Raw genomic sequence first — 27,390 nt, forward strand, 5'->3', positions numbered from 1 at the left:
TGAGAAGTAATATATATGTATTATCTATGTGATTTGCTTGTCTATGAAATAAAGATATTTTTAATCTGAATATATATATAATATATTTTTCACAGTGGATTACTTAAAAAAATATTCTCTTACTTAGTAGTACTTATTAAACAAACGTTTTGCATTACAGTGTTTGCTATTTCAAATACCCATCGCTGGTACCTATAACGAAGGTTCCTTTAGCAACGAATAGTTTGTATTCCCCAAGGACCTTACAATAGGATAACATCGCCATAAATGGCTCACTATAACCAGTTATGACCGCTTATGATTCACATTATATTTTTGTACCTTTTGTTTCCTATACTATGTGCGCTTGCATTTTAATTCAGGATTATTCTAAGTTCCACGTTTTATTGATTTTTTTTAAACAGCTTTGTGTATGCAAGGGGACGCTTTGATGTCGCAGTTTTGGTGACTTCAATTGATTTGAGGCTTTACAATTTCATTTTATGAATAGATATGTCATATTTTTGGCAAAAATCGGAGAGTTCATAAAAAAATGTACGTCTCAAAACTTCATTCAATAGTTTTTTAGTAGCAGTAGAGCTCCTTGTGAAAGAGTTCGTCCAGGGAAGTACTGCTATCTTACCCATTTCTGTCACAAAATAGTAATGTGAGCATTAGTGCATTCCGGTTTTGAAGGCTAAGGGTGCTGATGAAATTACAAGCACATGGGACTTGTCAACTTATGTCTCGACTTAACTTGGCACTGCAACTGTTGTGGACAGGCATGTCACTTACCACCACTTATTCGTCCCGTCACTAAGTATCATAGAAAAACACATTATTAGTGACTTCCCTTCACCAAAACCAATTTTAAATTGGATTGACGATGTCGATTGTAAAGTAATGCGAATATCTTAGATACCTCCGCACCGGCCTGAACACCGCTAAAAAGCGCGCCATCATTGATAATTGTAATATTGTAAAATCTAAGAACTTCTCAATCTGTTATAATTCTAAACTTTTATGGATAGTTGTATAACCCATTAATGATCGACGGAAGCTCGGACTAGAATCTTTTAACATGTGGAACAAAAAATTGAACATAAAATTCGGAGGCCCGGATCGAACGAGCCAATATTTCAAATTAGGAACAATTCAAATCAAATTCGAATTCTCGTTAGAGCAGGACGCCATGAGGTTGATGACCCGTTGAAATGTCAGCACATATCCATCTCATTCCAACTACACAGTTCTCTGATAAACTATCTCATTCCCTCTATGAGATGTTGATCTTGATACGTCACATTTTTAATAAACGAACTCCGTATGACATGGCGCACGGAAATTCGTTCCAATGATTAATATGGCCGCTGCGTTCGTAAACGAAACTAATATACTTTGTTTTTAAACGTTATTAGAAATATTGATAGTTTCATGTCATTGCTCGTGTTTGCGATCGACCGATAAACGATCCGATAGAAAGTCTGTCGGAGAACAATTAAATATGAATGCACGAAAGAATAGATGATATGTAGGCAGTAAACGTAAAAACTTTTCGGCTCTGTCTATAATTCTTATATGTATATTACATATTGTTGTTCCGCAAACGTTTTTTCTCTAGTTAGAAATTTGAGAACGAGCACTAAATACGCAGCCGTTTGAATTCTCGTCCGATCAATTTTCGCATCATCGCCCACTAATTAGGACGTTTCGAGCAAGCGGGCCCCGAATAACGCAATAATCTTGTCGCTTACGGCGTTCCTCGCTATTACTGGGATTCTTATTTTAATTTTGACATTAATAAGTATACCAGACTTGTATGGACAAAACAAAATGAAAAACGACTGACGTGATCCGACAAAAAACCAAGATGTGTACTAGACATCATACTGAGCGGCGTTTCATTACAACGGAAATAAAAAAGTTCATATTTGACGTTTAACAAATTGTTCCTTTTTCAAATCAACCAATGAGACTATTGTGTTCGCTCCTAATGGCGTGTTCTATTTTCAAATCTCATTCTCTTTTCAAATCTGGCTCGCCTTTCAGATTCGTTTGAATTTGGAATGCGTTGGTTGGATACGTTTTCCCACACGTCTTTTTGAGTTGTTTGTCTTTTAAATGAGTTGATTAATAGGATATTACGTTCGCGTTGATTGTTCTTGCAACTTTATGGATTACTCACAGAGACATCAAAGAAGTGTATACTATTTAGAAGACGACTTAAGTAAATAAGGATAATGTTTGAAACAGACGAGCGTTTATAAAAGGATTGATGCGCATGAAGGTAGCTCGTAAGCATCAGGATTATGTCAAGACAAGATTTAGGATATATGTATTTGCTTACATTTCCACCAGGTAAGCAAGTAGACAAACAAACACTTTTCTTCCGTACACGTAATTTTCAATTTTTTTACTATGCATTTAACCAATTTTTACTATGCATTTAAAAAAATTTTTTACTATCCAAAATGTTATAAAAACGATATTAAAAATTGAATTTATAAGATAATATATAATGCTCGCTCCTCAAAGTACTTTATTTTTTCACCTTATCTAACATGTATGTATAGTCGAGACCTAGAACCATCGACAAGTTTCATAGACACATCTCGGATGATAGAGTGCTTACAGCGAAGACAACGGTTGATGTATTGTTTACGTGTAAATTGGCAATGGGTGGGCGATAGAGATGCGCTTGAGTCTTGAGAACCCGAATTATTACTCGAATAAATAAAGTTTTATTTGATATCATATTGTTTATTTATCTCTATGTGTACTCTGATGGGTAATCTGTTCTTTTACGACAGTCTTGTATTTCATAAATTGAATTAATGTTAATAAAAATTCGTCTCGCATTACGACTCATTACAATTGTAAACAACAAAACATAAAGAATATATAAAGGCACTGAGTGTTGATTAATTAAAAAAGAAGGCAACATATTATTTCAAAAAGTCATTAAAATATATTTTGAATGGTTATTAATTTTCTATTCACAGTGCAGATCCCATCTCTAAACAAGTGGCATTAAACTTTTTAATCTAAAGTATGCATCTAGAAAATCCTCCAAACAGCCAAATGTCGTCCGAGCGAGAGATATTGGCAGAATGCATAAACATCAAAGGGTTTTGTTCAAAAAGATTTAAATTTCGAAGGGCGCTTCCCCATACGTGGTAATGTATGGGGTTCGAATTACGCGTGAGTTGCGTTCTGAATGCAAAAATTTTTAAAATTGAGCGTAAAAAGATAAAAAAATGCGTGAAACAGGTTTCGCGTAATATTTTATTTGTAAATATATAAATAAGTACATTATAAAACATAGTATTTACAAAGATACTTTTATCAATGCTTGAAATACTTTACTTTACTATATACATAAACTTTTTTTACTATATATACTTTATTTTACTTTAAATACTTCATGAATAATGTTTAGGGATGTTAATTTGTCAAAAAATCAAGTACATAACTCTTAAAAGGTCTAATATAAATGTTACAATGTTACTTTAAAGTTATTTTATATCAAAAGTGTGTAAAAAGGTTTTTGAATACTCCGTGTATACTAAGGGTCCAAATGGCAAAAATGGCGGAGATTATAATAACGATTTTAAAAGTCCCCTCGTTTTTATTTTTAGTTTTTTTCGGAAGGGTTGCAGAGTGGACGCGGGGAAAATTTGACACTAACGCTCTCAAAAATGGGGTGAAACTTTGCATGTTTGTGTACGGTCCAGAATAGTTTTAAGGCCGCCATTTTGATAATCAGTAACTCGTGAATAGTTTAGCAAATACAAATAGGGACTTTTTCAAAATGACCTATTATTGTTTATATCATTTCGTCCCTTACTTGTCTTAATTCTGTTGTAATTCGCGACAAAGGCAATCTTTTCAATTAACATATTTTTGATTAATCACTTTATATCTAGAGCTGTAGATCGTGTCAAACTCGATCTGTCATGATAATTTTTCAGAAGATAAGTTTGGAGATTCTACAAACAAAATTAGTCGAAAAACTTTTTATGTTTAAATCGGAGTTACAAAATTTCACACATACATAATTTGTTTCTTGTAGTTCGTATATCATGACTTTCATGTGATAAAAACGTTTTCGACGTATGGTGACATGTGGACATGCGGCTTTATTAAACCACGTGTTTGTTTATTTTTTATAATATTAAGTAACGGAACGAACAAGTCATGCGCCTGATGGTAAGCTACAAGCCTGTCCATAACAGTTGCAGCGCCATTCAGATATTTAAATCGCAAAAATCTGAGGGGCACTTGTACTGCGCCCGTCACCCTGATACATAAGTTGACAAGTCTCAAGTGCCTGTAATATCATCAGCATCCTTACACTAAAAACCGGAACACAGTAATGCTGACATTATTGCTTGGCGGCTAAAATAGGTAAGGGGGTTCCTGTAGTTTCCTGGACGAACTCTTTCACAAGGAGCTCTACTGCTACGAACACAAGAACGACATAAGAAGGAAATTTAGTACGAACTGTGTCTCTACCACGAGTTTATTGCGACCGCGTATATTACTCTACAATTCTGTATGGCAAGTTATATATACAGCGCCCCTAGCAGTCACAAGAAGAAGCAACTTTTTGTATACAAACATTTTACGCGTTCGCTACCGATAACTGTCACTGTAATCTCATGGTAGAGTCGGCCGTAATGATGACGTAAAAATTTGTGAATCGATTTTGATGATTTGTTTTGTTGGAAAGAGAGTACCTCAATATTGGTCCAATTTAAATTTGAAGAAAATATACCACCTCTAAAAATGACACACTAGGGGATGAATCCGGTTTCGCGCACTGTCCGGTAACCGATTTCAATAAAACTTGGCAAATAGATGTAATTCCACGACCTTTTGTGGTCTTTTTTTTTAATAAAAATGTTAGAATTATTTATGTACCAAAATTGTACAATATGTTAATGAATATCTTTAAAACAACTTATAGGAATATCTTTATTATAAATAGAATCATAACCTTGAAGTACTCGTTCAATTATTCAAGGAAATGCACTGCGAATAAAAAGTATTCATAAAAACGGCACACGCATTTACAATAAGTTCCCATATTATGAAGCATTGACATGCAAGCGGCAAAATCGTGACCTTTCGTCGGAAAACTTGCAATAAAATACGCTATGGGGTGTTTGTATTTACTTAATTATTATCTTGGTATCATCTCTCAAGCAAATGCAAGAAATTCGGGCAGTTTTTAAAATTTTTCACATTTCGCAAATATTCAATTTTACCGGTTTGATGTTGTTGTGAGAGGTGGATGCTGGAGCTAGATAAGCCAAAGAAGACGAGCTGCAATACAAGATAATTGCTGATCAATACTTATTACAAATTTTTGGGTAAGTTCTACTTAAAAACGTAAATATATAGTTCAGGTAATTTAATTATGTAAACATCTTTTTTTTTAATGACATCAAGTGACGGGACGAACAAGTCGTGCACCTGGTGGTAAGGGTGCGCATAACAGTTGAAAGGCCACTCAGAGGTTTACATCGTAAAGTGCTGGTGGACACTGCCACTGCGCCTGTCACCTTGAGACATAAGTTGTATTTTCGCTTGCACACTTACCCTTCAAAGCCGGAATGCTCATATTCCGCTTGACGGCAGAAATATTTCCCTGGATGAACTATTCTACAAGGAGTTCTACTGCTACTAAACAATAAAGTTTTTTGATAGTTTTCTTATTCTCATTTGCTTTATCGATGGATAAAAAAGGCACATCAGAGAAGGTTCTGGAGTCCTCAACCAGGATTAGGCAACGTCATGAGCCATTCATAATGTACCAGACTAGTTATTTGATCTTAAACTAGGAATTTCCTGTATTATGAGCACCAGAGCACCGAAATTGTCACCGGGGCACTACCCAGAACACCCAGACGAAAGCAATTTCGAAAAGTTTGCTTCCCAAATTGAACTTACGACCTCCTCATCAAGCATCGACAATGCTAACTATTGGGCCACCGAGGTCATCAAACAGAACATTTATATTGGAATTTATATGGGTTGACAATTAAACTAATGGATATTTAAAAGTTGTAACTTTAATTAGAAGTTATAAATTGTATTAGTAACATCCTGTACTTCATGCCATAAGTCGGCCAATCAGTATGCAAGTCCCGGGTTCGATTCCCGAGCACGTATCGGTGAAAATATACATGTCATAATATTGCAACTTTCTACACCGTTTTTGGGGTAACTACTTATTGAAAATATCGTAATTGAAACTGTAATAGATTTGTTTGTAGCGACTTCCTAAAGTTGGCCATTTTTTATTTGAATTTCAAGTTCTATTCGAAAATATGGATTTAAATTTTGAATACCATTAAAAAAATTCTATTATCTGAGATTGTACTGTCAATGCCTTTTAATAGATTAAAATATATAATACAAAACACAAAGCAAACGCATTTATTTTATTCCGCCTTTTTAAATTTAAAAAACCGTTCTTAGAACTTTTTGAATGAATCCATCATTGATATAATGCATTTTATATAAAATCTTTACCAAGTATTGGACAAGGGTTGCCGAATTTGGCCAATCACTACGTTAGAGAAAATATGAGTCTGGTAAATTTGTAGAAGCTTATATAGTGTCCTTTATGAGATGTATCGTACTATTATGACGATACTACTGTCATTGTTACGATTATCAACCAGTTACCTGTCCCACTGCTGGGCACCGGTCTCCTTTAAGGAGAGTTCACATGTTTCCCAAGCACAGTGAACTTTCTTCAACGTGCAGGTTTCATACAGAGCTTTTCCTTCACCTTTTTTACATGCCAATTCAGGAATCAAACCGTCAACCTCTCGAGTGAGAAGTAACTGTTCTCCCACTGACCTACCATTGTAAAATTTTAATTGAGGTCCATTAAGGTTTTGTAAAGGACTACACGAATTAAAAAACAGTTGGTAAACAAAAGTTTCAACGACTTAGCAATTCCTTATGGCGCATTGGGCCGACATTGGCCAACTACGGCCATGACTCTTTCCATAAAAAAAATCATGGCCCAGTGAAGTCTAAATAAAAAAAACAGTGGGTCATAGATAATTATTACGACTGTACATAAAAGATTGTAAATACAAATGTATGCCACTTTAGATGAGTATATAGACACTATATTGCATTAATATGTGTGATTTGAATTCAAATGTGTGTAATTAATGATTACACGTGCTTCTATAATTGGTTATGGTCGTAAAATTGATACATTGTTAGTTTTAATGCTACCTAAAAGTTATATTTGGTACATAGTAGAATTATGTAAGCTTTGCAAATTTATAATATAATTTTACGTGTTCTTTTATTATGCTAAGCTATATCTGAAGAGTAGCGATTTCTAAGGGAATTTTATAGATTGATATGAATCCGCTGTGGAAATTTGTAGCACACAAAATAGAAAAGCAAGAAGCAGCTGTTCAATTGCCAATCGACAACTGTACACTACCAATTTATTGAGCGAAAAAGAAACCACAACTATGGGCAGCAATTCTTGCCGCCATATTGCCACTTGATTCCATTGTGAAACTTCAATAACGCGCATGCGTAACCCGCATATTAAAAACCATCAACAACTTTATCTATGCGCCTAACAATAACGCCACCACTCATACGATATACTTGAAAACATATACAAAACAATTAGTTCCAAATTTCACCGCGTGTAATATATAAATTTGTTGAACTGGAGCGAAAACGGGAAACAATCGGACATTCCATATTTGAAATTGTAGTTTGAGTATAGAACTATTTAAAATTTTGAATCCGTTGCGTTATCGCTAGGACGTGCGAACGTTTTCCTTTTGTTTTTAATTTGAAATTAGAACGGACTATTATGATATCCGTTTATTAGCTTTATTCTCACCGACTAACGGCTCGACGACTATAAAAGTTGTTGAGCGTTTCTTTACGGCTTCGGCAAGCGTATCCTGTTGAATGATTACTCAATAGCTCTGTCAATGCATGACTGTGAACTGTTGATAGGTATTGTGCTTTTGTATATTTAAATTTTGAATAACTGCCGATGCAGAGTCGCTGTAAAGAGTAGACTAGAAGCAAATGTATGCACTCGTAGTAGTAAAGCCACGCTTTTTGCCATTATAAGAAGTCTTTTACTTACTTAAAGTAAATAAAAAGCAGTTAGAACTACTGAGACACATTTGTTTTAGAAACTTAACGCAAGTCGTAAAACATTAAACAATTTGAAGTCACGTATTTCCCGAATAAAACCTCAAATTTTTAAAGCGAAAATAATCACAATATTACAGAGTATCTCGCGATCGCCGAGTCATTTTGGTCCATTCCAAAACTGGTCGTTTTTCTTTCACTAAATATGGTATTCATAAAACTCTTGCTTTTTCGTAGAACAATGTACGTTTTTTGATAAAAAGAATGCGAATTCGTGGTTTTACACAAACGCCCAATGCATTTATTTCGTTTACACAAAATTGGAATTTTATAGAAACAATTCGAAATAACGTCGTTTTTTTGAAAGATTTTCAATTAATTGAGGTTTCATTATAATTGATTTCAAAAAGAAAATGAATAAGAAATAACAAAATTTGTTATAACTTTGCCGTCTTAGAATAATAACGCATAGAAACCTAGCCCGCACATACTAAGTGAGGCAAATTGAAGCGCTCCCAATGGGCCTACACGAGCGGGCGGGCCTTCAGCGCTCAAGGTCAACTTGCATCGCGAACAGCTCCAGAATTTTAGCTAAAAATGTCGAAATGTGCGGTAAATGAGTGTAAAAATACGTCAGACAAACATAAAATAGATACTAACATCACATTCCACAAGGAAGTAACGCGTTTCAACTTGTATTTTTATATAAATATTCACGAAAATTAACCTACTACTAAAACTAGCCTACATGAATTTGATTTTTGCCTCACTTGTGACAGTTCGTTTGATATGAAACTATCATTCTATGCGTTATTATTCTAAGTTTGCCGTTCTAAAACGGCAATTCTTGTTTTTAAGGAAATAAAAAAGTACCTGTCTTACCTGATTTATTATACATATGACGTTATTACGAGATTTTGTTCCAAGAATTCCAAATATATACGTCACAATTTTAAGTTTTTGCCAGATAAGCGAGATACAATCCGTTTCAATTCGACAAGAGTGTGTTTCTTAGTGTCCAAGAAAAACACATAAATAATGTTAATGCTGCGTAAAAGGCGTTTTTCGATGAATTTATTCCCAAAAACGGCCAGTTTTGCCGTAACGGGCCGGAAAGTATAAAGTTGTTCATAAATAATTCATGCTGTGGTACACTTTAGGGACTTAGCCACCTTACTTGCAATACTGATAGTCTTTAGAAGGATCTGTCAAGAATTTTGTGTTTAATTGTCGAAACGTAATTTTTTTTATGATACTAAGCGACGGGACGAACAAGTTGTGCGCCTGGTGGTAAGCGACACGTTTGTCCGTAGGAGTTCCAGTGCCAGCTTTAAATCGCAAAAACATAAGTTGATAAGTCCCATTTGCCTGCAATTTCACCAGCACCCTTATCCTTCAAAAGAGTAACAAATCTGCTGCGGCAGAAATAGGTAAGATGGCAGCACTTCCCTGGACGAACTCTTTCACAACGAACTGTACTATCCCAAATTTTTTAATAAAAAAAAGAACAATTTTGGTTTTACTGTACTAAAATAATACCAATACGGAAATAATCTAAAAAATCGCTTTATTCGAATTAGTCCATCTACGAAAGACGTTAATTTGATCACTTCTGGTGAACATGCAACCGCTCTTTTTACATTATATCTCAACAATATATGAACTCTATAATACCAAGTCATACGTTTTCTTTACCAGCCAGTGTTAATGCAAGAATGAACTCGTCTCATTTGCGCAATTCAAAAATTATTTCTCAAATTAAACTCTACATTGTCCGCTCGTAATCGAACGTACCAATCTCAAATTATTAACGACAATTATCTTAGGAAACTGAGTAGAAAAAAAACTAAATACATCATTTTGTGAACAGATCGACAGACAAAGAAGACTGCGCTAAATGCAAGTCACTTCATACGAATTACAGATGCTTTGTTTCAACGTTCGATACAAAATAGTATATTTAATATCAATACGGATGGACTCAAATTTCGATAGTAATTATACACACTCGATTGTAATTGTGAATGCGATAGAGCCTCCTAATAAACGACGCCGATGCTTTCCGTGTACGAATTTGGAACGCGCCGTTTAAAAATTTATGACCTTAAAAATTTGGACGCGCGCGGAATTCCAAATATGAAAATCGAACGTCATTGCATTTAGCGCCCGACACCGGCTCATAAAATTTTATTCTTTCATTGTTTGTTCATTTTTTCTCTACCTAACCCTTGTGTGGCGATCGGTTTTTCGAGTGACCAGTAACGAATTTTGTTAAATGCATTTTAAAATAACTTTCCTAGCTGGAACATTTTTTTTAATATTTTTGTCTGCGACTGATCCCCGCGCAACGAGATTACGAAGGGGGTGAGTCCGGTACCATCATCAATTATTTTTGTTGTACGCGCTCAGCTTTCCATTTTTAAAATAAACTCATAAAGGAAGGGGATTGTAATAAAATTACGCATCTGTAATATGGGGTGCAGGCAGACGGACAAAGTTTATACGAGAAACGTGTTTGTGTTTTCATATTCATTTTTTTCTTATTGGTTCTAGTTACACTCACTCTTGCTGGAAAGAGTTCGTAACGTGTCTCGGGTCGCTCGTTTTGCGCGCCAAAATTCTTAGCATGATGTCTAAGTACCTGTAATGAAAAAATAAATCAATTAATAAATGAATAAAATTGATCAAGTAATAAAGCTCTTAAAAATAAATATCGTTCCATCACGTTATTTGATGTATTAAAATTTCGTATCGATCGCTTCCAAATTCAAAATCTGATAGCTATTCTACAGCAGCCGCATTGGTTCGGATACAAAGGAATAGAACTAGCATGACGATTCAAATATTTTCGAAAATGGAATATTAAGCGGAGCCATTATCCGAACGAATGATTATTATTGGTTGGAACTCAACACGTGAATGTGTGTGAGTGAGTACTGAGTACTCTATTATTAAAATCGTATTTAAGATTTCGTATGGTGATGTGATAATAGTTTCGTCTTGTTTTAGTAATAAATGTTGTATAAATTGTAAATGATAATATCAAGTCGACATATGCATATTGAGGTCAACGACTTGCGTATGCTGGCTGCGTGTGATACTATGCGTCAAGTGACCCCTTAATGCGACTTATTGGTTACTCGTTTAAAGTGCATGCCCTGATACAGAGTAGCAACTCTCTATACATTCTTCACTCTACAAACAGATGATTTCTGCGTAGCATTCTCAATCTGTGGCCTTATTGGTTTCTTATAAGGGCCCATTGTGATATCATATGAAAAATTGGTCGTTTAAGTAGCGGTTATAAACTTTTATCATCGAAATATTAAGGTCGATATACTTAATAATATTGGAGACAAAAGACTGTTGGATTCGGTCGCAGAATGGATCGATAAGACAAAGTATGCAGCTATCTTAGATGTGGAAACACACGTCGTCATTGAAACCGCCTATAGAAAACCGCCTACACACTTTGAAACAAAAACAGATCGTGGAGTTCCACAAAACATTATTATATTCAATATTTCGTTTAAAAAGCACTCCACATATCTCGACCATTAATCACTAAAACTACCGACCTTCAAGGAGAACATCGGAATAAAATCGGCAATCGAAATAAAGCACTTAAACCGAAACGTCATTATCGCACAACATAAATAAAAAACACTGAAATCGAACGCAAAAATTGAATATCGAAGCCGATTTAAAACAGAATACGAATTTTAAAAATACGAGCACGCCCGAGCGGCATTAATTAAAAATTCTCGGTAGAATATTCAAAAATAGAATTCGCATTCGAACGCTCCTTGTACGGATCCCAAGTTTGAATTTGGAAGGAACAAAAGAAGGAGAGCGCGGGAGCAACCCTTTTAGCGCTGATAATCTGTTCTTTGGTCGATGTTGTGATTTCTTTTTTATTTGTTGTCACTTTTTTGTCCGAACCGAGATTGTACACAACATTCTTTACTTCGAAACGGAGCTTTTTAAAACTTGCTCCAAGATTTATTTCTTGTTTATTCGCTTTAATAACGAGTCCCCTCGGCCGATTTAATTGACGAATGGTCACGAGCGAAATGTTTAAAATTGCTTTAGAGGTCGATTATAAAATTGACATTTCGTTAGAGTACTAATTTTGAAATATGTAGCTAATTACTTTTACTTGATCAACGACCTTCAACAGTAATAGAGTAACGAAGTAGTTACTTTGTATTCTGTTTTGTTGGACACGAACTTATGAATCGACATTGGAATTAAGAAAAAGGATTCAAACCAAAACGACTCAAGAGTAAGTAGAAAGAGGTTGGGTTGAGCTGAATTGCTTCGAAATATAAAAATTTTAAAAATAGAATTCAATCCTTCCGCCCCGGTCGGGCGGTTAGTGCTTTACATGAAATATTATTTTATGGAATCACCATCTGCGCCGCAGCGATGTGTGCGTGAATGCTCGGAGGGGTTTATGTACATCAGTATCATTACTTAAAAGTACGCTTCAAGTGGTCGGGAGCCTTATCTGAACTCTTTTCTGGTTAATTTTAGTTTTCGAATTTACGAGCTCTGTGGTATAGTTAATTAAATAGTTATAAAAGAAGCATGTTTATTTATTTCCGTACAAAGTATATTTAACTTTTTACAGACTTTATTGTTAGAGCTAGTAAATGCAGTTCATTTTTGTGATGATGTTTGGTAATATTCCGAAAATAAAACAATATCACATGAAGTAGTTAGTTCTCTTCTGCATATCATATTTCGCTTTACAATCCGTCCGAATCGTCAAATCACTCGTTGCGGGTTCATTTTTTAAAATTGGAACGAAAAGCGAAACCCTTCCATTTTTAAATTGCTTTCGTCATGGCGCTCCCTTTGCCACTATTCTGTTCGATTCGACAACAAAGAAATTCAAGTTTAGAGTATTAATGTTGTCATAAAAAAGTTAAATTTGAATTTGGAAGCAATTTTATTCAGTTTCGCCCATACGTTTTCACAGAACTTAATAACAGATTTCAAAAGTTTTACTTTTTTTATAGGAGGGTCGTCACAGCGTCTGCGCTAATCTAGAAGTTTGTGTTTGGATTAAATTAAAAATCAGTGATTTAATGTTTCTCACAACACTTTTTAATTTTTCAAATTTTCCAGTTGAGCATACGCTCAGTGTGCTTCGAACAAATGGCAAGCATGGTAAAGAATTTTAAAATTTCATAAATCACTAAAAAGTTCGTTTGATAACTAGTTATTGTGAGACGCTCAGCTGTGTTAGTTTTGGGATTAAGTTTTTTTAACCCTCTCGTTTTAAATTTAACTCTTTTGACTATTTTAATATTTCTGGAACATTTTTTAGCTTGGGGCGAGGGTGTTTTTTGGTACACAATGGGTTGAATGTACTATTTGTATGAGGATGTGATGCGGGCGTCTGTAGGATTAAATTTTTTGATCACACATCGCGTTGAATGATAATAATTGAGAGGGATTTAGTTGTGGGTTGAATTTTACGTCAGTTTCGGTACGACTAATGTATTATAATATGTATTCATAATTCTGTTTAAGGGAAATGGTATCGTGGTTGCGTAGGTTTTGAAGTGATATTTAAACATATTTCATATTTAAACATTTGTCTTTTAGAAATAAAATATACTCTCTTACTGTAAAATGATAAAATGTATTTATTCCGAAACACAGAAGAGAAAACTTTATTGAAATATCACGAATAACAAGCCAATGAATTGATTTTGAACGTAGTAAAAATTTAAAATGTTGCAGAACTTTGTAATTTTTTTAATTGAGCTAAGTTTAGTCAATCATGTTTGGGTCGCATAGTTCAATGTCGGTATCTTCTGTTTTCATAATCTACTAGAAAAAACAAGTTGATTTCATTTCATTTACGTATCTTCTGTGTGATTGAAGTACGTCAAAACTTTTATTTTGGGTCTCACTCCACCGTAAACGATTGTTTTTAGTTTACATTAGAATTTATTTGTTTCTAACTAATAGAGTAAGTAAAATGAAAATTTAAACTATAGATCTTATGAATGAATTCAATTGTTGACAAGCCTTTATAGCAACGTATTAGGTTACTTCAAAACCTTTTCGCTTAAAAAAATTATGTCATTAATAAACCCTTACTATTTTTAAAACTCAAAATACATTTGATATTAGACAAAAGAAGAAAGAAAAAAGCACTAAAGTCTACTATATCTAAAAAGAAATCAACGTACAATTAATCAAAGTGACTTGTCAACAATATTCGAACAAAAAGCGAACCCTTTACAATTAAATTCGGTAAAAAGTTCCGTCGAAAAAAGGAAGCGATCAGATTCGAAGAAAAAAAATCAGGGTTAATGTCCTTGAAATGTATGTTCATATGTAGGTGGCAATCGCATCGCAATGTTCAATGTACAATGCTTGTTTTGTATGTTGCCATTCGAGTAACACGTTCTTGAATTCCGTTTATTAGAGATATAAAAAAGAGATTGATTTTCGCATATAATTTCCTACAAAAGAATCTTCTTTATAGTGTGTTCAACATTTAAATATCAATGTTTAAAATGTTACACGGTTATAGCTTATAAGATTTCCGTGGTTAATTTTAAAGTTCGTATTTATATATGTATTTGTAAATAATATTTATGTGATAATAGTCCAATTAAAAGGTATTTAGTTGAAAGTCATCTCGTACCAAAAAGGCGCAATGTAAGTGATAAATAATTTAACGCTGGCAGGATGTCGGAAGTTCACTCGAACGCACGTTGCGGTGTCATAACATTATGTATTAGATGCAAGTTAAAAAAAAGACGTTCCCTTTTTAAAAGATGGGAAAATTAACCAGCTGTACGGCTACGATGTAATTTTTGGAAAGTTCTTTTTTTAATTCTGTTTTGAGGAAGGGTTGAAGATTGTTTCAGAATGTTCTTTTTAGTGGAAAGAGTTTTAATGGCCAACTTTGTTCACGCGATTATTAATAAGAATAAGTATTTTTTTGGTAAAATTTATTAAGGAAGGATAACTTTTAAAGAGCCTTATTTCATTATATCATTGTCTTACGGAGTTTGAAAAAATGCGATTTGTGAAATTATTAAAATCTTTTTAAACTTTTTAAAGGTTTCCTAGCAAGACTCGTTTACGAAGACAGTTATGTTGTATTAAGTAGCGAAACATTAGCCAACTCTAGGCGCCCATGGTTTATGGGCCACTAAAATGACTGTAAGTGCCGCCTCGCGACAACTTTCATAATAAACAAAGAGTTATACTGAATAAGTTAAGTCGTTTGACATGTTGTCCCGACGTAGATTACTTACAAAAGGTTTTGGTTTCACGTTTGAGAAGAATATAATAAACTGATTTGGCTCATTTAAAGCTTGATAATCAAGATTGGTAGCCTTCAAAATGTTGTTTTGGTGACTTTTAAAAGTGAAGCAAAAAAAATTGTTACTAGTGTATTTTTCTAGATAGTCCAAAAAGAAATCGTACATTCCTAATAAATTAGTTACATTTTTTAAATCACTCATATCTCCTTTAGAACAATCGAACATCGCGGTTCCATTTTCAAACTTACAAAAACAAAAGCGGTGACGTTATTTGCGTTCGAATAGTGCAGTGCAAATACGCGGCAGACGTCTGGCTATTTGTGGTGATGCGTTTTGTTGTTCCTTCACAATTCGCGTGTTACGTATTAGTGACGTGCATTATCGGGCGCAACTATGTGTTTTCCTTGTTCAAAATATTTTACAATTTTCTAAATGGTCGCAGTTGAGTTTGGAAAGTCAGAACAATTAAGTTCATTTGTATAGGGACAAGAGTATGTTACGCTTGAAATTTTTATTTAAATTCAACTTTATGCCGCTTACATTATGAACGATCTATAATCCATAGCTTACTGCGCTCTGGACTCTACCTATTTTTGACGTGTTTGTTTTCAGTCGAATAAAAAAAATACACATTAACATAAAACGCAAATATTTCTTACAAATGCTACTCCTTCAATCTCGAATATTAGATACAACATTCAAAGAATAAGTGGATACAGATAGGTTGTTTATAAATTTTATCTATTTATTCGATTCTGAAAAGCAAGCAATAAATTTGGTGACTGAATTTATTTATTTATTAAAAAAACAACAAAAAGGATGCTTATTAATTTCAACAGCCATGTTGGTGCAACAAAAACCTAAGAAATAACTACCATCGGAATAGTGCCAACAATAATTCACTATACAAATATGCTGCATACATATATATGATGCCAAAGGTTAAACTGTTTTAATGTATACATATACATATATATATATTAGAGTGCTTAGGTTGTTTCCCGTCGCCAAACATTTCTTTCGCTTAGTAACTGAACTAATCTAGGAAAGTATTTATTAAGCCCCCTTGAACAGACTCATGCAGACATACAATATAGAATACAGTTGAGCTCGTTGTAAAAGAGTTCTTAAAGGGTTTAAAAATAAGAACTTATTTTTAAACCCCTTGAATCTACTTAACTTAAATGTGTGCCACAAATGTAAGTTACTGGACACATACTAAGGTCTTTGCGATACAAGTATAAACTTAGTACAGGGACCGCAAGAAATCACTGGTAGAATACAATCATGTAACATAGTTAAATAGCCAGGCGATAATGTGATCATTACTGCGTTCCGGTTTTGAAGGGAGCTGGTGAAATTACAGGCACATGAGACTTGTTAACTTATGTCTCAAAGTGATGGGCGCAGTGGCAGTGCCCTTCAGATTTTTGTGATTAAAGCTCTGAGTGGCACTGCAACTATCATGCGCACGACGTGTTCGTCCCGTCACATGATATAAAAAAGATGAATAAATTAGAAAATACTGTGTTGTGTATATTGGTATGGACAGTGAAAATTACATCAGACTATTAGTTATATAAGAAAAATTATTTAAGTTTGGTTTTGATTTATTTTTCATTTCGGGCAGCGGTGAGTTAATCAGTTTTGGTATTTGGTAACTCAGTCGATGTTTGTTGTTCATGTTGTCACAGCAATATGTTAGATGTTATATTACAGTGGCACATCATACAACAAACATTTCTCAAAATGTCTTCAAATTATCTCCGCAGTCTACAATATCTCATCGCAGGTGCAATTAGGCATCGCGCGGTGTTTGAATTCAGGAATCGGAGCCGCGATCGCTGCGCTGCGCAGACGCATAAATAACAATAATATTTCGCGGACGCCGGAATTGTGCGAGTATTAATTACCAGAGACGGACCACATTATAATAGAACTCCTTCTGAAACTGTAAGCTTCAGAAATAATAGTAAGTCATGTTTTTATTAAATGTCCTGTTTTCACCGGCCTCTTAATTATTAATAAACTAAACTAAAATTGAGGTTTATAAAATGAACTTTTATATTGTTAGGTAAAGATGGCGGGCTAAGCAATTTTTTCGTATTTACAAAACGAATTTTGCCTAAATTTATGCACGAAATTAAATTAAATTTTGAGTTTACTTCGCAATTTCTTGCTTGCTTAGCTCGCCATTTTTAATCAGTCAAAGATCTTTTTATAAATCTCTGCCTTACAATTTTGGCAGAAAATAGTTATTAGCATAGTTTTATTCATAATACATAATCTGGTGATGTAAATAAGTTACATTTATTAGAATTAAATCGCAAGACGTGGTGGGCACCACTGCTGGATAATTTTTTATCATGTCGGGAGCTATCCCTACAAAAAACAACAACTGCTACACTCCGTAAAATTTAGCTTGATTGAAATGAGACATATCAAACTTCATGAACCAGTGATGGGACACGATCAGATCGAAAACGAGAATCGATGATATATTTCGACTTTACTGTGACAAGTGTGATATATTTTAATTAGTATTAGTATTACTATATCATTATAACAATGAAATGTAAACCAACTCAGTAATTCATTTATAGGGTCCGACTCACGAATTCACGAAGAATAACAAATCGTAACCCAAAACAACACGAGCAATTAACAAAAACCTAAAATAATTCTATGGAGTATAGTTAGGTTTGTTTTTATTTCTCATAATATATTAATAATAATTAATACGGTATAGGCTGCACAAAAGGAGTCGAGTAAGACGTAACATTTTTTTATTTTTTTTACATTCACATTCCCTATACGCTGGCGCATTCTGGGCTCTGATTGTGTCTGGGTTGTGATTGTTATCAGCGAGAACGTTACACCGATTGGCAAATCCTTTCACCACGATGGCAAACAAGTCCCATAATTTTGGGCTACGAGTCTATGCTATCGATACGACAAGAAGAAGATTACGGTACCTATCAATTGCACAAGAGGTCAAAGTATTACAAACTGTATAGAAATCGTCAAACAAAAAAAAATGCACAATAATAATAAAATTATTAACATTAGCGATTATGTAATAATTGTTGCCGCCTTTAAACAGTATTGAAAATATTCTTTTTGGTTTATTTTTATTTTCTATTTCATGTAGCTGCATTCTGCAGTAATGCGATAAACAGGTGCAGAAAGTCTTTGAATACGAGAATGTCCATTACACTGAAGAGCAGCCGTCAATACAAATATGAAATAAAACGTTATCGTTTTTTCTGCATCTAGCTACAGTAGTTCCGTATTAAGCAGAAAGTTTTGCACCTCTTAAATCGATTTCAAAAAAAGGAAGAGTTTCTCAATTCGTTCTCAATTACTCCGACATTTGTGAATCGATTTCAATGATTACTTTTTTTATTGGAAAGGGGGTACCTCAAGTGGTTCCATACAATTTTGAAGAAAATATTGCACCTTTTAAAGTGAAAAATTGGTGGGATGAATTCGATTAATCGAATTTCACCCACTTTCCGTAAATCGATTACAACAAACTTGGCAAATAGATGTAATTCCACGAATACTTGAGGCGGTTTTTAAATAAAAAAAATTAAATATTTGTTTGGTCAATTAAATAAAAGAATTCCATTGAAAACAAAAACTAGCTCAATAGTAATTATTAAAAACATTTCTTTAAATAATAACATTAATTAAACGAGAAACCTAGAAGCGCGCCGTGTCACGTATTTCATTTTAATCGGTGTTTCTCGTTTTCGCACAACGCGCGGCTATGCGCGCGCGCACCTGTCGCGCACTTTGTATGCGCCGTGTTGTTGTGATGTGATGTCATTGAAGTGTGACGTCAGATTTATGCCAGCTAAGATTTTAGAATTTATATTGAAATATGTTAAAATTTTTGCTGAATTCTGAATTGACTCAGTTTTTTAACTAAAAAAAATCTTATAGAGGCCCTCTGTTACTTCGAATTACTGTATTAGATCGGCGTGTATAATAAATACATTCAATTACAAAGTTATAAATTGACTCTGTAATTGAATTTGAATGTATACAATACAAAATACAATGTTCCTCAATAACAATTATTAGTTGTGAAAAAAAACACAAAATATAAAAAAAAAATAACTATAATACCAAGTGACCCGAAGATGACCGACTTGTTCATGCCGTCACACACAAATAAGTCGGGCACCTGGTGGTAAGCGAAACGCCGGTCCATTTATGTTGCAGTGCCATTCAGAGCTTTAAATCCCAAAGATCTGAGGGGCACGGTGACTGTGCCACACGTCACCTTCAGACATATGTTGACAAATCCCATGTAATTTCACCAGCACCCTTACCCTTCAAATCCGGAACTCTGGACGAACTCTTTCACAAGGAGCGCTACTGGTACTAAAATATGTATGATGATTGATGACAGACATAAAAAGTTAACGGGTTACGTGGATTGAATGTCTCATATCTAGTTTGTACTATAATACGGCAGTAGATTTAGATTTCAATTTAGTAACCATCTAGACTAGTCCATTTCGTAAATTGGTTCTCACTTGCCAAGGTAACAAAGTTAGAAAATAAAATGTGTACATTGTAGAGACACTATGTTTACTGTATAGTTGGTATAAATTTATAGAAAGCTCGCTTTGCAGCGTATAGAAATAGTTAGCTCTAATTAAAAGCAATATAAAGGTGCAGTTTCCCTTAAAAACATATTTTTAACGACTTCTTATAATAATTAATTGACAATAAAAATTAAATGTCACCGGGCGTGGGCACAATCAGGCTCAAGAAAGCCCGCGTGCGCGCACGCACCATAATAGACTACGCGGAAAGCGAAACGATAAATCTGCGTGCATTTTTCACAAACGCATAAAATCCGAACGCACCTATTATTGAATCGAAGCTCAATCTTCTGAAATGTATTTATCTCTTTCTAGTTAAATAGGCACGTCTCTTTCCTACCAAGCACGCGTCACTATTGTGTCTCGCAAGACTCCGAGAGCTATGTCTGTCTCGTTTCCACCGTATAGCTCCGTCCTTTTTCAACGCATGTCAATGCAGTTTATTGTAGACGTTAATGGCTCTGATTACAAATGTAAATTTTGAGCGCGCGACGGCGTTGGTCGGCTTTTTTCTCTTCGATTTCTCTTTATGGTATTAAATTGTAGCAGAAATTAATAGCGAACCAGAGTGTTGTTTTACTTTTTTAGCAAAACATAAAGGCTCTATTGTTTCGTTCGAATACCAGTTTTATTATGGTAATGCATTAATAATTTATTATCAACACGTGTTTCAATTTTAACATATTATAACTTTTAAAACAGAGCAAATATAAAATTTAATTTGTTAATGCAACGTCACGAGAGATTACGGAATTGGCTCTGTGAAGATATAAAATTGTCGTAACTTTACTGAGAATTGTCAAGTTGTCAGGAAGCATAATTGAAATGTCATTAATGAAGACAAAAGGTCAAAAGCTAATGCGAAACGATTAGCACAAAAATAAAATGCACAATCAAGATCCGTTGGATGCGTATCGAACGCACTTACCTATTATTCGCATATCAGGGCACTTTATTTATAAAGCACGGCCAGTGTTAACTGACACATCTATGTAGCATAAGCATTTGCATGTTACAAGTACAACATGGTTCTAATTAAAATGGGTGGGGGTACAACGGTTTCCCAACCGAATACCGCCCGCAAAAGATCTCACACTGCTGCCAATTTTCAGAAAGACAGAGCTAAAATAATTGCTCAAACGCGCCCTATTTCGAGCCGCAGTACAGTTTAGATAGATTTAATTCTAGAACGTTATTATTCTACTGTTCGTCTATAACAGCTTGCTGGCCAAAGTTGCTGGCCTGTGAGAACAAATGAGGCATTTCAAATTCCAAATTCAAATTTGTTATGGGTTTGAAAATTAATAATTGCATACATTTCTTGTTTTGCAATGCATTAAAAAATCGAAACCTTAGCTACAAAATTCTCTAGACCAGATATGCAACACAAAAGCTTCGTTTTATCATACTAACTGAGGTTGTAAGTATGTGCATTATACTTATTTTTTTCAATAATTAATTTCCACAGCAATGGATCGTACTTAACAATTTTACCATCCGGTGTTAAGTACACACGTACACACAAAAGTAGTTCTTGTTTTGTTGAAAATTATTTCAATTTAATTACAATTATGTATACAGGACATCAATAGGCAATGGGCCTACGAGGCTTTGGAGTTTCAAGACTTATTGGTTACATACATGCTGATGTTTAATAGCCAATGCCCTTAAAAACAAAAAAAAAGAGGTGCATCAAACAACGCCTACGAAATTTGGCAATACAATCGTTGGCAACATTGCTCTACTCTCCACAAAATAAAATTTTAACTTCGAACAATTTAAAATAAGGGGAGGAGAATACAGCACAGTATTCAAATTATATTGGAAAATATTGTGCAGTTCTCAAGTTCGCCGTACGCAAATATAACTTTGTGACACTTTTGTTTGTTCAAATTTCTCATTACATTCTTATATCTATTTTGGCACGGTATTTGGTGACAGGGTAATGTTTATTATAATACATATCATTGTATAGGTTAAGTTATCTACCGCGGCCTGTATGATTTAAGAAAACCGCCACGGTTATTACAAAGCACGTGCCAATAACAGTGCAGAGTTCGTAGGCATATTAGTCATCTCTACTTCTTTCTGACCCGATGACAAAACTCGTAATACAGAAATTCGCCTAAATATTGCAATCTTTAAGATGATTGCACGTAGAGTTCAGCGACATCTAAATGCTAAATGGCTGATCAAACTATTCAATGCATTGTATTGTATTTAGTTTTAACAAACTTGCCAGTTCGTAATAGTGTAGTGCTACGTGTTGTGCGATCATAAATGTATCACATTGTAAACCATGTCTGTGCTGTCGTTAATTTCGTAGTACACATGGTACCCCTGTCACTACACCAATAACCAGCCGACAATTACATTAGCACACAATCGCACACAAGAAAAGAAAGCAAAATAATCACCTTTTCTAAATTCGAACACAAAGCGATCGAAATACGAAAAGGTAACAGCCAATGGCTAGAGCGTATGCCAAAATACCAACGCGCGACAAACAATCAAGAATGCTATTCCACATTCGAATGCGAGCGTTACTATTCGAAATTTGAATTAATAAATCAAGCCAGACAGTGACACGTTCGAGTTCCTATTTTACATGAATTATTAATTTAACAACTTAATTGGATTTTTAATGGATATTTTTTTTGTTTTATTTATAAATTCCTTTAAATGTCAGGGGAACAATGAAGTGTATCTATTTGAGATTGATGAGTAACAAGTAATCCGCGATGTTGTCGGAAGGGTACTTGCGTAACGTATGAGAAATGTCAGATGGAGTAGTATACGGCCAGTATTATTTTCGTGAAGATCAATATCTCGTCTGTTTGGAATCGACGGTGCGTTTAACAGTTAAGTCTGTGGAATATCTAATAGGATTTAGATAAGTGCCTTAACTTTGTCGAATTTGACTTTATAAGATTCAAATCATTTAAATTAAAGTTTGACTTTTTGTCATTAGTCATTTTGAAAGTATGTAACATTTGCTAATACGTATAAATTGGTATCAGTTTTAATTGTAATAGTAGCTTCACAGCAATATTAACTCACAGAGCTTTTTAGAGTGTTGGCACACGGCGACTTTTAGCAGCGATGCAGTCGCTAATGGTCTACCTTTACACACGCGCCCGACTTTAAGCAGCGACACAAACGCGATGCAAACGCGATACAAACGCGATGAAAACGCGATACAAACGCGATGCAAACGCGATACAAACGCGATGCACATTTGTTAATTAATTAACTACTTTATTAATTTAATGTATTTATTAGTTTCACTTTTAAATTTACAATTAACAAACAAAGTAATATGCACAGCCCTATACAGATTTTTCGTACATAATTATTCGACTATATATGCAATCGCCTATAAATCGCAAGTGTAGCGATGCAATCGCGCGTTTGCATCGCTGCTAAAAGTCACCGTGTGTAACCACTCTTATGTGTAAAGAATTGACAAGAACGGATGAAATTTAAAATGTTTTTTCGAAATTAGAAACGCAGATATGTGCTTTCTGAAAGTACGTTTAGGGTGATTAGCCACACAGTATTTACACAGTAATCTTGACATGCAATTTCATCGCGTCCTTAACGACCCGACATTGCAGAATTTTAATGAAAATCGTGATTGAGTTTCTAAAAGCCAAATTTAATCGTCTCGCCTAATCGCCACTAAAAGACCTCTTAAAATTCGAACGGCGCATTCATCAAAAATAAGAAAATAATTAATACTCAGAGAGAAACATTTAAAAGCGGACGAAACAATAAAACAATGCTGGTCGGGCGCAAACCGAAACAAAACACAGAAAAATATGAATTCCGATCGAACGGCCCCGGGAAACAAAAGATGGCGGATTTAATGAAATGAAATAAAATATAAATACCTTGTGCAAGCGAGAATTCTTGCATTTTTAATTTGTCGACGAATGGAATGGGGCGAAAAACGGCCAGATTCGGATTCATAACCGTTGGACGTGATTGAGCGCCGGGAACGAATATTCATTTTTATTCTAAATCAATTTTGCTGGTTTCGTAACTTGAAATATTTTAAATTTGAAAAAACTTGTTGCCTCGATTAATTAGGGTTCCACAATCGTCAATGACAATTATTTAAGATAATAATAACATTTAATAATATCATCAACGAATAAAAATTAGTGTCTATAGTCATAATTAGCCATTCCTGACATCTTAATGCATATCCATCGTTCATAATGTCACGAAACTTTAGTGACATATTTAGTCGACTGATTGCACAAAAAGTTCTACGAAATTATTTTGGTCTGTAATTAATTTCTAGGAACAGAGTAAGACAATTTAATTCAAAGTATAGAATGTATGTCGTCATTTGGGTTATCTAAGTGGTGTATAATTATTTCCATTTTATTTGCTGTCGTAAACAAATTTACTTAGTTACTGCATCACTTGGTGACGCAAGCTTCTAATACGAAAGTTCATACTGATAAACGTATTCTCCAAGGGAGAAAAAAAGACCAATGGATGTGCCTTAAGCCTCGACTACTATCGGAACCGATGTCGCCAAAACGCACACAAACAAACGAACAACACTACGAAATCTTGATAATGATCGGTCATAGTTTCTAATTTAAAAAGCTGTAACAGATTCTGGTTTGTTAATATAATTTAAACTATACCCAGTCGCTATATCGTTGAAAGCTCAACTGCCTTTATTGCACGTTACGACGTTTAGATTTTATATTGATATTTTATTCAACGAGCTGCCATCTTTCGTCCAGTTGCCGGACTACGACGAATGATTAACATCTGAATCAATTCGATAAACTTTATTACCGATGATATGAAATACTACTACAGGTAATATTTTTGATGCAGCTATCATTTTTGCACTCTAAAACAGGCATTTTCCCGCGATTTTAGAGAATTTGCGCGAAAGAATAACACAACCATTCCAAACAAAGCGAAAATGGTAGACTGAACTCAATTAGGTCTTTCGAGACCTAATGTTGGCACGCGTCGAATGCTAACTAACCACTTCTACTGTATTTTGTTGTTCTGTGAGTAGAACGTAATTCCGCTGAAGAGAAGTCAAACTTTCTTCACTATAAGGTATGTATTGTAAGACTTCATGCCGGGTGAACAAACTTTACAATCTGAGGTACTTTAGAATTTATTCCCTCCAGATATCATGCAGCCGAAGATGTCCTTAACAAGACGCGGCTTTGGGTACAACAACTAGTGTTAGTATAATACCCTGTTTACTAGATATAATCGATCTAAAGCACTGTTCCAAATAAGGAAGTAGTACTAAAGGAGTTTTAGGCTATAATGGATGTTTCGTATTACGTTCGCGTCGATGGCTATTCCTCTAAGGAAAACTCTAACCACGCCATTCAGGAATTTACGAAAATAGGTCAATGCCATTTATCGGTGTGCGACCGATTTGGTCGGTGTGCGAACTTTATTTAAATTTAGCCACCCTTTTTAAATAAAAATACAATTTTTTAAACTTTTTGGAACGTCGAATTCAAATATCGATTGAAATGTCCAACAACGTAACGACGACGCAATGTCAGTTCGTTACATACGCAGCTCAGATGTGAAGTCGGCATTGAAACGAAGCAGACCCGGTACGAGATGAGTAATTCCCTCAATTTGTTTATTTTCGCTGCCGCTTTATGAGTAAACACTGTCGATATTTTGTATCTACATTTGTTCTCGTGTGCATTAAAGAGTATTTTGATTGTATTGTTATCGTTATTATTATTGTTTTTTGAATTGTTGCTGTATATATGGTTCTCGAATCGAAATGTAGTAATATCGAAGATGAAGAAACATAAAGTAGATATCATTTTTCAATTTTTATGTTTAACGTTACATTGCATATTAACTCTTTACAGTAATTGTTTTTCACACACACATAGGTGACATGAGACCTCATGGTGTGCATAGTATTGTACGTGTAGCTATAAAGTTTTGTATTTTTCGTTCGAATAGTTCCAAATTTGAATAATGAGTTAAGAACATTTTCAAATTTCGTACATTCCCATTTAGCGTTACATCGATTCAACAAAACAAACGAACGCGAGTATTTTAAAACATCAATTCGGGAACGCGGCTATAAAATCAATCATTTTGTTCGTAACGACTTTGAGATATGAAATTTTTACATTTGCCTCCCATTCGATGAGAAATACCGCTGCCACTACAGGGATGGATTAAGAAAACTACATTATAATATCCAGAATCTCGAAAACGATTAAACCTATTTATTATTTATAACAATTTTAAAGTCGTAAAATCTAATTAGATACTTTCAATAATTTAACTGCAATATCCATTGACTTACAAATAAATGGACGACGGGTCTAATACAAAAACCATGAAAAAAATGTCCCAAGTCAACCTATTCGAAATTTAAATTGTAATGTCATCGCAGTATCGCGCTGTCAGTCGAACAAATGAAGACTAAAGCGGAGTTTGGCGCTCTGTATGCGATTTTAGCGCCTTACAAGTGCGGACACTTTTTAGCGCGGACCCGACGTCCATATAATTGTAAGTCAATGGCAATATCTTATGATTTATCGTTAATATTTTTTGATAAAGGGACGTAACCTTAAAATTTAGTATTAGCAGTGGAGCTCTACCAAGAGTGAGAGTTTTGTCCTAAACCTAGTATTTAGGCTTTTAAGATAACATGTTATCTCTTTGTAACTTTATAAATTGTAAAAATTATGACATTTCTAACTATATGAAGAACTTTATTGTAGCAGTAGAGCTACTTTGTGGAAGAGTTCATCCAGGGAAGTACTGCCACCTTACCTATTTCTGCCACCAAGCAGTAATGCGAGCATTAATGCGTTCCAGTTTTGAAGGGTAAGGCTGTTGGTGAAATTGCGGGTACGTAGGACTTGTCAACTTATATCACAGGGTGATGGGTGCATTGGGAGTGTCTCTCATATCTTTGCGATTTAAAGCTCTGAGTAGCATTGCAACTGTTATGGACAATTCATCCCGTCACTTAAAATTGTAAAAAAATATGATTCATAAGTTCTGCTGGCTCGTTCTGAAAAAAAAATTAATGCTATAATAGTAAAATATCGTGATATTCAATAAACTTAATATTACAAATATACGCGACTTAGATTGATTTCAACTTTTATGATTTTCAAACATTATTTGATTTTAAAACCGAATAATATTGAATAAAAGTTCCTTCGAGACTACAGACATCACGTCCGAAACATCGAAGTAAATATAATATGTTTTACACACGATTAAGTTCCGATTTTAAAAACAAATTTACGCTATTTAGATCCTAATAGAATACTTTCACTTCCAACGTG

The 27,390-nt window shown here is 34.4% G+C and overlaps 1 protein-coding gene across 4 annotated transcripts in view; it reads right to left on the reverse strand.

Moving 5' to 3' along the window:
- Positions 1-27,390, reverse strand: part of LOC113228166 — a 168,871-nt gene that overhangs the window by 118,754 nt on the left and 22,727 nt on the right. The gene's annotated exons all lie outside the window — the stretch shown is intronic.

Source organism: Hyposmocoma kahamanoa, unplaced genomic scaffold, assembly GCF_003589595.1.
Source record: "Hyposmocoma kahamanoa isolate Upper Pololo Valley unplaced genomic scaffold, ASM358959v1 224, whole genome shotgun sequence".
Taxonomy (NCBI): Eukaryota; Metazoa; Arthropoda; class Insecta; order Lepidoptera; family Cosmopterigidae; genus Hyposmocoma; species Hyposmocoma kahamanoa.